Here is a 14,052-nt window from a genome sequence, read left to right as displayed (position 1 = left end):
AGCTGCTACCTCAGCCAAGCTTATGTAAAATTATTAAAGTGAAAAGAAGATAAAATTGGAAATAAATAGTGACTTGAAGAGTTCTTAGAAAAAAATCAATAAATGAATATTAAGCGATCTCTTGGATCAGAAAATACATATTCAAGAGCTCCAAAACAAAGATATTACTAATTTACTGATGGAGGCCTGTAACCAAGACCTCAAATCTGCCTCAGTATCTTCAGTATCTGAAGAAAGGATAGGCAAAAAATGTGAAAATACTGGTGCGTTTCCTAAGGGCTCCATAGAAGATTGAAAGAATGAGAGATCAGGAAACCTGACCATTGCAGTGGATAAATTGCTAGAAACCAATATATTGAATAAAATTAGTAAACACATACAAATATAATGTTTTAGGGAAAGATACAGCAGTTTCTACAAAAAGGAGTCATGCTTCACAAATTTTTTGAAGTATTCAATGAGTATATATGGTCTAAGACAGTACCAGGTCAAAATAGTGTGAACATCACCACTTGCAGTGAAACCAAGCATTCCCAGAATAAGAAATTAATAGCAGAAATCTGTACAATTAGTTTTCCCAATGGAAAAAGGTTTCAAGCATGTTCTTCACTCTATCCATAAACAACCTGGGGAAGCAGTACAAGTGAGATAACAAAGTTTGCTGATGATACAGCGTTGCTCAGAACAGCCAGAGCTGAAGCTAATTGTGAAGAGCTGCTGAAGGATGTCATGAACTAAGATGAAACTCAGTGGTGGCAAATGGCAAATGGCAACTAACACATGTGGGGAAATATAACACTAGTTATAGGTACACAGTGATCAGCAGTGCTCAGGAGAGAGATCTTGGAGTCACTTTGAATAATTATAAAAGGTCACCTCAGTGCCAACTGCTGACAGAAATTCCCAGAGGGTCTTTTAGGACTTGCTAGGAAAGAAAATGAGAGAAAAATAGAATGAGAAAAAAAAAAAAAAGTCTTGCTGCATAAATCCACAGTGCACCTGCATCTTGAATACTTCCAATCTCTATCTCAGAGCACAGAATGCATAGAAATGTTATGAAGAGGGGTGGAATAGCTGACCATAGGCATGGGAGAGCTTTTGTGCAGTGAGGAATGGGACTTGAGCTCATCAGACTGGAAAAAATACAGCAAAAGAGAGATGTGATAAAGTTTACAAAAGCATGAATGGTAGTAAGAAGGTGAACAGGGAACAATTATGTTAATACAAAGAGTTGGGGGCACTTAATGAAATTATCAGATAGAAAAAAAAATTTAAAAATTATTCTTGATGCAACACAAATTCTGATATTTGCTGTCACAGGGTGTTGTGAAAGCCAGAAGTATAAATGGGTTCTAAAAGGGATTAGAAAAATTAATGGAGAAATAAATCTATGAGGGACTATTAAATACATTGCAGTCAGAAGTTTAGAAAGTTTCTGAAGTCCTAATTGCTAATATCTTGGAGGGTAAATCTTTGGGATGCCTCTAAATTTTCAGAAGGTGATGCACTTATTGTTTCTTATTCAAAGCTGAGCAGTAAGTCTGGAGTGAATCTTATGCTAAGCGTGTACCCACATAACAGAAATATTCTCAGTCCTCAAAAATATATCCTGTGCAGGGACAAAAGCTCTAAAAGGCAGAACACTCAGCTCCAATTTGCTGCTGAATCTGAGAAAACACAACTCTGGATTTTTTTTCAGGGGTCATTGCTTGTACTAGGTAATGTAAAAGAAATTATGAGATGAGATAAAGAACAGCAAGATGTTGTAAACAGGACGGTTCCTGAGACAGCCAATAAGATGCATTTAGTTTTGACTTACTTTAAGAAATAAGAAAAATAATCAACCCATAGGAATACTTCACACCATTATACCTGAATTAGCAGATCTGTAATTTAACAATAAGAATGAAGAAATCATCTCAGATCAGGATTGGTTGATGACAAGTGAGCCATGGTTTAGTGCACAAAGTGGACTCAGCTGTGATAAATACACCAAGATTTAAGGACACCATGGCATGACTTAGATGCTCCTTCTGTTATGCACAGGAAAACCATGTGAAGCTGTTAGCTCTCAGTTCATGGAGCAGGATCTGAGTGCAGCAGCTCCCAGCACAGACACTTCTTCCCACCATCACCTAACACTGGACAGGCACCACAGATGCTTGCTGACACAGGGCTGCAGGCATGATTTGACACAATGGGAATGGGAAGGAGTCTGGTATTGTGACCTCTCTTACTGCAGCTTGCCATGGCAGGTAGGATATCCACAGAAGTTAAAGTCAAACATGAGGACCTGTTTCACTCTTCATTCACAGGTATAGTTGCTGCATATCCAGAGGGATGCTCTCTTCCCTGCTTCCAGGAAGGATTTTCTGGTTTTACAGCCAGGAGTAAGACCATCAGCATGTTTCAAACAGACCACAGGTGATGCATGGAGAAATAAGCAACTTCAGAACTGATCTGAAAGGAATCAAAACCGTGTAACATGCCTAGTGACAGATGGCAAAGTAAAAAAATAAGCTTTCTGTTTCTGTTATCTTTTTCCACTTCCTACTAATAATTTCCCATGCATATCATTCTCTTCTTTCCTATTCAGTATCTGATATCCCTTCTTCCTTACTGACTCGCCGTCTTAGATTCCTCAGGGTGGATTCCAGCTAACCATCTGGAGAAAATGGTTTCCAGGACTGTTAAAAATGCCCTAAGCTGCTCCACGCTTCCTCACTTTAGTTTGTCTGCATTGCAAGGCAACACTTCTATTTCTAAAGAAGGAAAACATTAAAGGTAGTAAATAAATAAATCATGATAGAAGAAAATGGAGAAATCACAATCTTGGTTCCATTTACGTTTTCAAGAGAAACTTGAGTTCACATGGATAAGTAATATATTGAGAGAAGTTGCATCTAAAGCAGAGCATCAACAATGAGCAGAACTTGAATTGTCACGCTGCTTTTCATCCCCTGTCAGCTCAGAGTGTCTCAAAATAGGAAAAAACTGCAGCTTCACCTCAAGTCCTGTGTGTGGTTTTGAGTAAAAAACTTGTTACCACAAGGTAAGAAGGATGTAAAGCTACTAGAGAGTGTCCAAAGGGCAATGAACATGGTGAAGGATCCAGAGGGGAAGCCACACTTAGCTTATTCAGCCTGGAGGAGACTGAGGAGAGACTTCATTGCAGTTACAAATCCCTCATGAGGGGAAGAGGAGGGGCAGGCACTGATCTCTGCTCTGTGGGGCCCAGTGACAGGACACGAGGGAATGCCCTGAAGCTGTGTCAGGAGAGGTTTAAGTTGGATATTAGAAGTTGGATTTAGTTGTATATTAGAAGAAGGTTCTTCACCCAGAGGGTGGCTGGGCACTGGCACAGGCTCCCCAGGGAAGTGATCACAGCACCAGCCTGACAGAGCTCAAGAAGTGTTTGGACAATGCTCTCACACACATGGTATGACTTGGGGTGTCCTGTGCAGGGCCAGGAGTTGGACTTGATGATTCTTGTGGGTCTCATCCAACCCAGAATATTCTGTGATTCTGTGATCCCAGAGACCCTCTTTCCAACTCTCTCAGGCATGGATGACTGTGAAGTATTTGTACATCTTCCTTGTGCGTGAACACACTTCTCTGTCCATTTTAAAATATTCATGCAGGACAGTCACTTCATACACCTGAAGGTTTTGATTGCAATTTCAGAGTTGTATATAAGCATTTTAGAAGCATACAGCCAAATCACAGGCACAGCACAGCATAAAGCAACCTATAAGACTCCCAGCTGCAGCAGGAGAGCAGATAGAGATGGATGAGAGAACACTTCTTAGTGCATACAAGAATGGAGTTCCCAAGGGAGCTGCCATAAGTATTTTCACTGTAAGACTCTGACTCCTGTATTTTTACACCCTTCAGGATGGGTATCCCTACAAACTGCATTGAAAAAAAGGCATTTTCACAAAACAAAGGGTAAAGAATTAAGATTTAGAGTGTGACATTTCAAAAGCATATTTCATACCAGGATAGGTCTGCTCTCATTAGGGAAAAGGACCCCATTTTTCAGGGAAAGGCTCACAAGCCAAGCCATGGTGTGTGTGGTAGAGAAAAAGAAAGAGGCCTGTTTTCAAGTTCAAAACACCATACAAAAGCAAGGTCATGTTTCCAGCAGTTTTGTTGGGGTTAGGTTACATCCAGTTCCAACAATGCTATACATATCAGACTTTAAAATAATACCTCACTTGATCTTACTCAATAGAAAAGACAAACCACATAAAACAGGTGCTAGACAGCAATGCAGCCTCCCCACAGTTATCTGGTTTACAAACAGTAAACTCTTTAGCCCTGTTATTGTTCTCTCATTTGCCACATTCTAGCTCCAAAAGGCACTCTAGTTCTCTAAATTGTTAGCAGCTTTTATAGCCAAAGATAAGTATCCATCACTTTTAATTTTCATCGTTGCATCTGTTTTGTCATTTAGCTGCAGCAGGTTGTATTACAATGATTAATGAGGAAATGGATACAAACATTTTTATTTCGAATAGCAGCTCTCGGACAAGATCTGGAAAACAGAACCCAGCCATATGATTGTAAAAAAATAAATAAATACACACACACACACACAAACCTAAACAAGTGGGCATTGTGCCATTCTCTGTGAACACTCTTGAAATGTAAATATCTCTAGAAAGAAAGAAAGAAAAAGGTACATTTTTCACATTTGCCCATGTGATGGTTTGTTTGCCTGTTTTTGTTGGAGGGGGGTGTTTTGTTTCACAATTAATTTGGCCCCTTTTATTTCACATAAATGTCCAGCTCAAGTGTGCCACATCAACAAATGGGTTCATTTATCTTTCAGGGAAAAGCCAAACATTGTATTTCTATTCAGAAAAGGTAGCATATATAAAATGTACTGCTAATAGCAGAGGCCTTTAGCATGAAAAATAATAATTTTTATTGCTCTCTCTAGGACATTTGCTGTAAACATAGTTCATCTGTAATTACATTTTTTTAAAAAGTATTATAGTTACCTACAAATGTAGAAGTCAAATAATATTTTACAATTCCTGCTGGATGGAGAAAAGACTGTGAGTGTTTTATGCAGAAAGCAGAAAAGTCTTTCAGATTAAATCACCTTTAGAACAATCCTCCAATTCTGAAGAATTAACTTTATTTCCTTATTACTGGCATTGTATTCACTTAGTTGAAAGATTTTTCTAGGAAAGCAAGAAAATTTAAAAAAATATAGCCACATGAAAGAACTATTCATCTAACAAACAAAATGTGAAAAACACAGATGAAGGCTATAATATTAGACTGAGATAAATAATCTAGCTGGAGACCTATTAGATTCTACACTTTCATGTCAATGAAGCATTTGGGCTACCAATGTATTTTTGCCTACTCTGCCAGGCAGGGCTCAGGCTCTGCAGGAGAATACAACCGTGGATCTCTGCAGGAAGAGAAGACCTTTTTTTCCAAGTAAAATGTTCCCTAACTCCACAAGGGAGGTTGGCAGTAGATCTCAAACTCTGGCCTGTCTTTTTAATACCCCTACAATAGCTCAGTTGGATTGAGACCAGCTGTTGGTGCATTACCATTTGTAAATGCTTAAAGCAACTACTCCTTGTTTTCTTGGCAACACGTACTGTGAAGGGGGGGGAAAAAAAGCACTTTCATTCAGACATTAAGAATTGCAAGATGCCAGCTTTGGCTTACACAAGCCATTGTTTGCACAGCTCCCTTCAACAAGTTTTCACCAAAAAAAAAATCCTGTAGAGATAAATTGAGCCCTTAAAATCCTGATTTACACCATTCTCTTCATTGGAAAAAAGATTTCTTTTTTTAATCCAACCATTTAAGGTCACAGGTCCTTCAGAGTTTCAATTTCCACAACACCCCCAACAAAATCAACCAGACTGTCTTAGGAATGAAAATTACAACTTTCTTACTCACTGTTTAAAAATAACAGTGAAGTTTGGGGTTTTTTTCCTGCTAATATAAGCATAAAAAATAGAGATCTAAAATCAGAATTTCAGCATATGGAAGCTTGGTTGCAGGGGAAAAAGGAAACAAAAATTACATTGGCATTATACTTCAGCATTTGAGAAACACTGAGAGTCTCAAAATACCAGATTGATAGATTGAGTTGCCACAGTAAAAAGAGCCTAGTCACAGTAGAGAACATACACCAACATTTTTTGTGATTATTATTGTTGCTCTTGTTCAGATATAAACAGCTCCAGTGACCTTTCATTGCCTCATCCTTTCCAACCACCCCTACTAGAGCTTGGTGTACTGGAAGTGTCTAAGCATGAATGTGAGCATCTTGGTGGTTGCAGCTGCTAGTACAATAGGATTAATTTGCCATCCACCAACTCTAATGCCCTTCTGTTTCATCTTCTTTCCCCACCAGGGGCAGTGGTGACAGCATCTGTTCCACTGTTATTTTAGTGGCGCCTTTCGTGCTGTTATAGTTAAGGGTCTGTCAGCATTTCCATTACACACACACATGCATTTCTTGAGAAAAGGAATGGCTCAAATCAGCCTCCAGAAAAAAAAAACAAACCAAAACAAACAAACAAACAAAGCATTTGTATGTTTGATTTTGTGTGGTATTAGTTGAGAAAAAAAATGGAGATACAAGAGGCTCCAAGTAACCTATACAGCATTTAGCAATGGCAAATAATGGTGAAAGTTGATTTTGGATTATTCTATAATCACAGAGAAAGCAACAGTGCCAAGAAGACAAAGGAACAAAACCTAAACAAGGTAATTGTTCCCTACCAAGCACCTTCTACTACTTTTAAAGCACCTCAGGCAAGATTCAATGAACAGACCAGCAATTGTGGGTGACCAACTCTAAATACGTAGCTGGAGCCTGAGATCTCTACGTTTAGAGTGGTAACCACAGAGTCACAGAATGGTTTGGGTTGGAAGGGACCTTACAGACCATCTTATTCCAAGCCTCCAGCCATGAGCAGGGACACCTTCCACTAGACCAGGTTGCTCAAGAGCTCCATCCAGTCTGGCCTTGGACACTTACAGGGACGGTGCATCCACAACTGCTCTGGGAAACACTCACAGTAAAAATTTTCCTCCTACTATCTAATCTAAACCTACTGCCTTTCAGTTTGAAACCATTCCCTCTTTTCCTGTCACTGCAGCCTCTTCTAGAAAGTCCTTCTCCATCTTTTCTGTAGGCTCCATCCAGGTGCTGGAAGGCCACAGGTCACCCCAAAAGTCTTCTCCAAGCTGAACAATCCCAATTATCTCAGCCTTTGCTCGTAGGAGAGGTGCTCCATCTCTCTAATCAGCTTGATGGCCTCCTCAGGACTTGCTCCAACAGCTCCAACAACATGTCCTTCTTGTGCTGAGGACCCCAGAGCTGGACTCAGTACTCCAGGTGGGGTTTCACCAGAGTGAAGAGACAGAACAAGAAGAACATGTTTTCTTGCAGGCAGTCAAGACCACCAAGAGATAAAAGAACATCTCTCGCTGCCAGGAGTGGTTTGAGAACTTATAGGTGGATATTCCCAGCCTCTCTGATATGTGTGGGATACAGAAGGTAATACTCTGCAGTCTGCAAGACACAGGCTCATCTCACTGGTGCTTTGTGGGAGCTGTTGCCCACACACACATCTGACTCACGAGCATTGCTTTCTATCCACAAAAGGAACAGACAAAAAGCAACTGCTGGGGCAATTACAGAACAGGTCAGCTTATTTCAGCAAAGTAAACCCTCTGGAAGGTGGTAGGTGTGAGGTTAAGCTACTTAGGGCTCCTTCACAGACCCCACAGATGATTTCTCTCTTCAAGCTCTGCCAGACTTTCCACATGAGATTATTGTGCATGCGTAGGTTTCCACCTAGACCAAGAGAACTTTGAACTAGCAGAACTCATCTGAATTCTCAAAATAAACCCCCTCTTCTTTGGCATGCTTCACGACTGCAGGCATGTATGGCTTCTGCAAGGAAGTAGGAATTATGTTTTTCCAGAGATCTCTCCTTACAGAGACAAATTAACACAAAATTTAGAGGGTCAACACAGGTCTTTCCTAGCACTAGAGTACTCACTATAGGATTGATATAATCTGTAATGCCAGATGTATCCCCCCTTTCATACCAACACCCTACCATTTACAGCACTTTCTGCAAATCTCTCCAGCATTTTGAAGTAATAGTGATGATTTGTCTTGCAAAATACACAGACAAAATAGATTTGGAGTTAACTGGGGATTTTCAAACTCACAGCATACTAGGAGGGTAAAAAAACAACAGTTAAGCAATTAATTTGGAGGCAAGGCTTTGAAGCAATGCAGATTTCTTTAGTCACAATCATGGTAAGCACAGTCCAGTCTCTCTGATTCAAAATGGATTAATAACATGATGTTTCTTTTTCAAGTTACATTATCAAATACCTAGGTGTCCTTTGTCACATCACTTAACTGCTCTGCATTTCAGCATCCTCATCTGTGAAATGGAATAGGTAATTAAACACTCATGAATGCTTTGGGACTCTTTGGTGGAAAGAATTATTATGGTGTCTTATTACTGTGAGACAACATGCAATTGTCTCAGGTCTCTGTAACAGCTGAGCCTAAACAGAAAAGGAAGAAAAATCTAAAAGCTCCACTGAGATCTTCTGCCCTATCCTCCACAAGATGCAACTACTACTTCAGTCCATTTTCCATGCTGAAGAAATTGCTCTGAGGTTGATCATGTTGTGAAAATATTATCATGTTGCAGGACTTTCAAAACTAGTCTGAGAAAGGATAAAAGAAATAACACGTCTCCCAGAAATATTGCATCCATGGATGGTAGGAATTATTTAAGAGATGAATGAAAAGAGAAAACTCAAAAGAAGAACATGCAATATAAAGCCCTCCCATCAGGAAAAAAAAAACCAATAAAAAAAAGGGAAACAAAAAACCACAAAAATCTAAAAGCAGCAGAAACCCACTCCCCACTGTAAAGACAATTTCCCAAAAGCTCACAGCAATGAAAAACATTTTATATTGCCCCAAATCATGCCAACAGAGAGATCTAGGTGGCTACTGCCCACCTCACAGCACTGAAAAAGCAAGTGCCCAGTGGGTATCATTCTCCATTATCTCTCAAACCTTTGCCACCAGTGTACAGATAGAAGCGACGGAAAAATGAAAAGTGTGTATATTGTAAGCGTTGGTTAAACAACCCCACAGTAATTCTTATTTGCTGGAGGTTTTAGAGAGCAGATGTAGGATTGGCAGGGGCTGGGAGCTGGCTATATTGTTCTAGCACATTTAGAGCCAACACGGAAAGAACACGGAAAGCTGCATTTTTTTGTGTGTATGCATGTGAATGTCTGTGTGTACGTGCATGTGTGTGTGTTTGCCTTTTGCCATCAGCTCATCTAAGGTTTCTTGGATTCACACTGACACATAACAAAAAAAAAAAAAAAAAAAAAAAAAAAAGCTAGGTTGGTTCTCTTCCAAAAGAAATATGACTTATATCAGCTGCTGCATGAGAGTCTCTCAATTGCCACTACTAAGCTGCCTATTTTGCAGTAGCAAGTGGCCATGTGCTGTAACACACTGATTGCCTGCTTTGGTGGTATCGGTTGCTAGAATAAGGGCAAACAAATGGGGAACCAAATATAAAAAGCAGCCAGCAGCACTGAAGAAGCATTACAGCTGCCAGGCAATAACTTAGATAGTTACAGCTGCCATCACCTAGTTCACGCAAGCTTTTTAATATCTTTTGGCAGCGCTTGGTGTCACAGCACAAAAGGAAAGTTGGCACTTCCTAGCATACTTTGTTTGACATAACTGTGGGCAGAACCCAGCTGATACCTTCATCAATGTGTGTGTGTTTGCTCTTAAGGTACGTTTTAGCAGATCAAACATTGTTTTTCTCTTTCTGTTGCACACACCACGGTTAAATCATAGGTTGGGAACCACACCAGATAAATGGGAAAGAGCTCACTAAGCTGCAGCACACGGCCAGTCCCAGCAGCACCTCAGATAAGGAACACAAAAAAACCCTAAAAAAAAAGAAAAATATAGTACAGCAGGAGGGGCTGTGGAGGGAGGTTTAAAAAAAATAAATATACTGCTTTGCCAAAATGTTCTCCTGCCTCGCCAGTAGCAGCAGCAGCCTCAGAGCCAGGCCAGATTCTCTTCTCCATTTACCGTACTTATAAAAAACCCACAAGCACAAACACATAGACCATCACATACACATAATTAAAGCATCGACATCCCTTACTGTGATTTACAATCCACACCACCAGAAGTACACAGGCGCTCCCAGGATTTCATCAATGTCTCATCTGGTGCTCTTGGCAAACCCAACCTCTTCCTTAGACACAGAGCATGCTGCACCTCGCTCTCTCAGAAATGGGGATGCAGAGCTCTTCCCCTTATGTGAACTAGGGAAGACAAGCACTAAATGTGTCAGCACTGGGTGATTTGCTGCTGTGGGACCTCATTTTGCAGGAGATTAATAAAAGACTAGCCTGCAGCATTGACTTTTGAGACTGCTTTCTATCATCACAAGCCTTCTATGTGGCCCACGAATTTGGGTTACAATATTGTACAAGGAACTGGACAGCCTCTGCATAAGGATCTTATTTTACAGCTCTTAAAAACAAATACACAGAGGGAGAAGATTTTGCCCCCAGGAGCATTCCATTACAAAACAAGCCCGTAAGCCTCTACCTGAAATCAGCCCATGGTTCTAGTAATGTATTGAGTTAGTTTATTTATAATTCATCCCATTAAATAAATGTACTTATCTTTTAGGCTTCTGGCACTTGAACAGCGTCAAAAAGCTACAGTATTGAAACAAACAGCTTTACAAGAATTTTCAGGTGTAAGACCACCATGAAGAGTAACAGTTAAGCTGACAGGAAGAAAGAAAAAAATTAGAGATCAAATATCAACTATAAATATCTCCGTTTGAAAATTAGGAAACTAAGGCACAGAGAAGTGAGATGGTTGGTCCAAGCCTGGCCCAGACAAGAGGGACAGAAGGTTGGTCGTCCTGAGTTCACATTCAACACCTCACCCCCACAAGCCAATCGCACCCCTGAACAACAGTGTGAAGTGGGTTTCCCTTCAGGAAGAAGTAGAGTCCTGCCCCAATCCAGCTGCAGTTCCATGCAAACTGAGGGCTTTTGCTGAATCCAACCCCAGAAACACCAAAGGGGTATTAAGGAAGTGCTTGCATGTTTTCCTGACACATTGTATCTATAGTGGAATATATATTCTTTGGGTAAGCCAGATATTGACAATAAAACATAAAGGCAGGTCAAGAATCACACCAATCTGATTTATTTAAAGCTGATCTAGGAGCAAACTGGTTTAATGGCAACATACAGGACAAGTGAAGTGACTGTGGCTAGGAATGAATAAAATGCATACAGTGGCCCATGGGAAGGACGAGAAGTTTTACTTTGGGACCCCTAGATGATCCTTTTGTGGTAGCAGAAAAGGGAAGCCGATCCATAAAACATGCACATGTCCCCCCAGAATGGTCCAGGCTATGAATATATTTTGGAAGCTCCTAATACGCTGCATAAAGAAACAATCATTCATGTACACGCACACGAAAGGACAGTCCCAGATTTACAGCCACCCACCAAGGTAGAACAGGTGGCTGTAATGTAATAAAAATGTATTGCAAGGAACTTGTCATGAATTTTAAAAACAAAGACGCCTACAGACATAATAAAATTGATGTGACATTCAGTTAAAGCTAAAGCTTTCACCTATCTTAATAAAATGACAATGCAGGGGAATTCAAGGAAAGGGAGCATTCCCATCAGCCCTCACCGAACAAAGTGTTTCTCTCCATTTGTGCAAATAATGTCACTGATCTCATCAATGGCATGGCTTACACATGGGTAGGAAATCAGGACCAAAGATACCCAACAAAATCACCCCAGACAACTGCTGCAGAAAAGAAATGCCTCAAGGTCCTGGCAAAGAAAGCCAAGTCCTTTCCTTCCTCTACCACAGGATATTGCATCTTCTTTTCCTTGATTATTTTAAACATTTCAGGGGAGCTAATACTGTTAGCCAAGAATTGCTTCCTCTTTTCCTCGATTGTGTTTTTAGTGGCAGCACATGAATTTGGAAATACTGGAAATCCAAGTTATTTCTCAATAGCTTGGGCACAATAAACTGACAGATTCCCCTGAGAACCCCAAAAACTAAAGTGGAAAAAGAAAGAAAACCTGATTTAAATTTTGCAGGCAAGGTATATCCAGCTCTATTAAGATGCAGATCAACAAGTTAACCAGTCTGATAGCAGGTTATCATATCTTTTAACTGGGGTGGGGAAAAAACACAGACAGGTGCCATGGGATAGAGAACAGAAGGAGACTGGGATAAAGAATGAAACAAGGATAACCAATTATGATAGACTGGTTTCCTTGGTAACTATGTTTATAACTCTAATGATGTTGCTATTCTTTTAGCAATGAATGTAAAGGTTTGGTACAAAGTTTCAGTGTTCAGGCATAAACCAGCATTTGTTCCATTGGTAAAGCTGAATCCATGCCTTAACACAAGACAACGAACATCAAAAGATTTGTAAATGCTTTTAAACAGCTTCCAAATGTTTATGAACTTTCTCTTAAGGACAGGTGAGCTCATAGTGCTGAATTTCTATCCCCGCATCTGGGCCTGGCTGTTTGTAATTACCTCATGATCTTTGTGCCTGGAATAACACTCCAGCTAGAGAGACGGCAGGCGCAGGGGAAAAGGAGAGAAAGAGGGGGGGGGAAAAAAAAAAAACTAATGAGAAAACCTTGGGAATTATATTTGAGTTGTTGAGCAGTTTAAGTGCATGTGACCTTTATTGAATGTTGCCATAATTGTACATGGCATCCTGACTGCTTCCAAATATTATGTTGGTAAACAGCCCATTCATTTTGAAAATTTACTTGAATTTCCACTACTGTCCTCTGAAACTGAGGTCTTCTGATACCTCTCACTGCCATTTTAACCATTTTGAGAAGTCCTTTGAAATTCCAGTATAAATTGCACCTGTCCTATAAAGGGTCCCCACAAGGAGTCACTTTAAAGAAATAACTGGGGGCAGCAAATGAGGGGTGTGGGCACCCTGCTGTTATGAATCTGTGATCCTGATAGCAGGTCAGGCACAGGAACTGGCTCACTCCCTCCACATGTTCCTGGCAGGACAAGTATAGCTGATGCTCGGTTTGTACATGGAAAGAAATAATCCTCCTGATGAACTACACTCTGAGATGGGGGCTGCCTGTGTGCCTGCATGTGTGAAATGCAAGCCTTCCTTGCCTGACTGAAGCAGGCTTTTCAGTTGGTGCTCAGCACTGACTAATGGAAGCACTACAGCTCTAGCATTATAATGCTCACAAATTTTACCCTCTGCTGTCTCTTTAGGCCATTGCCCCAAAGGCTTTCATGTTCCTAAAGCTGTCATTTAAAACATTTGTGAATCAGGATGTGTGGACAATAGAAGAAGCTGGTAGAGCCAGGGAGTGCAGATGTGAAATAATTTAATCAACTGCAATTTTTCCATTTACTTCAATGGGCTTTGGATCACCCGCCTCATGAGTGGAACATGTATTGAGGAGGAAGCAACCCGAGCCAGATAAAGAGCCAAGATACCAAAGTAACAGAGTTCCACCAAACAAGAGAGTCCACAGCAGCTGCAGCTTGAGATGTATGATGTAAACATGGATCTAGACTCAGCTAGCAGACTGGGAAAAGGACTAAAGAGAAAACAGAAAATAAGCAAGGATTTAGGCATCAAAAAACAGAGCTGTATGAGTTACTACTAAGAATTTTTTTGTGATAGGAAATGTTACATAAAGTATAAACAATATTCAAAGGGCTTTACAGAATTTATATGACGAGGAAACGAAGGCACAAAAAAACAAAGTGAAAACCTCAGAATACAGAATTTTTTTGCCAAATCAGAAAGAAAAAATAAAAAAGCCTGAAGCTTTTTATTCCAGATATGACATAAGTATCAGGCTATGATACTCATTGTAATAGTTATATCACACTGTGGTGCTGAGATCATTGTGTGCTAGTTGACAATGCTT

Source organism: Cyanistes caeruleus, chromosome 2, assembly GCF_971803275.1.
Source record: "Cyanistes caeruleus chromosome 2, bCyaCae1.hap1.1, whole genome shotgun sequence".
NCBI lineage: Eukaryota > Metazoa > Chordata > Aves > Passeriformes > Paridae > Cyanistes > Cyanistes caeruleus.
Note: the sequence above shows the minus strand (reverse complement) of the source record.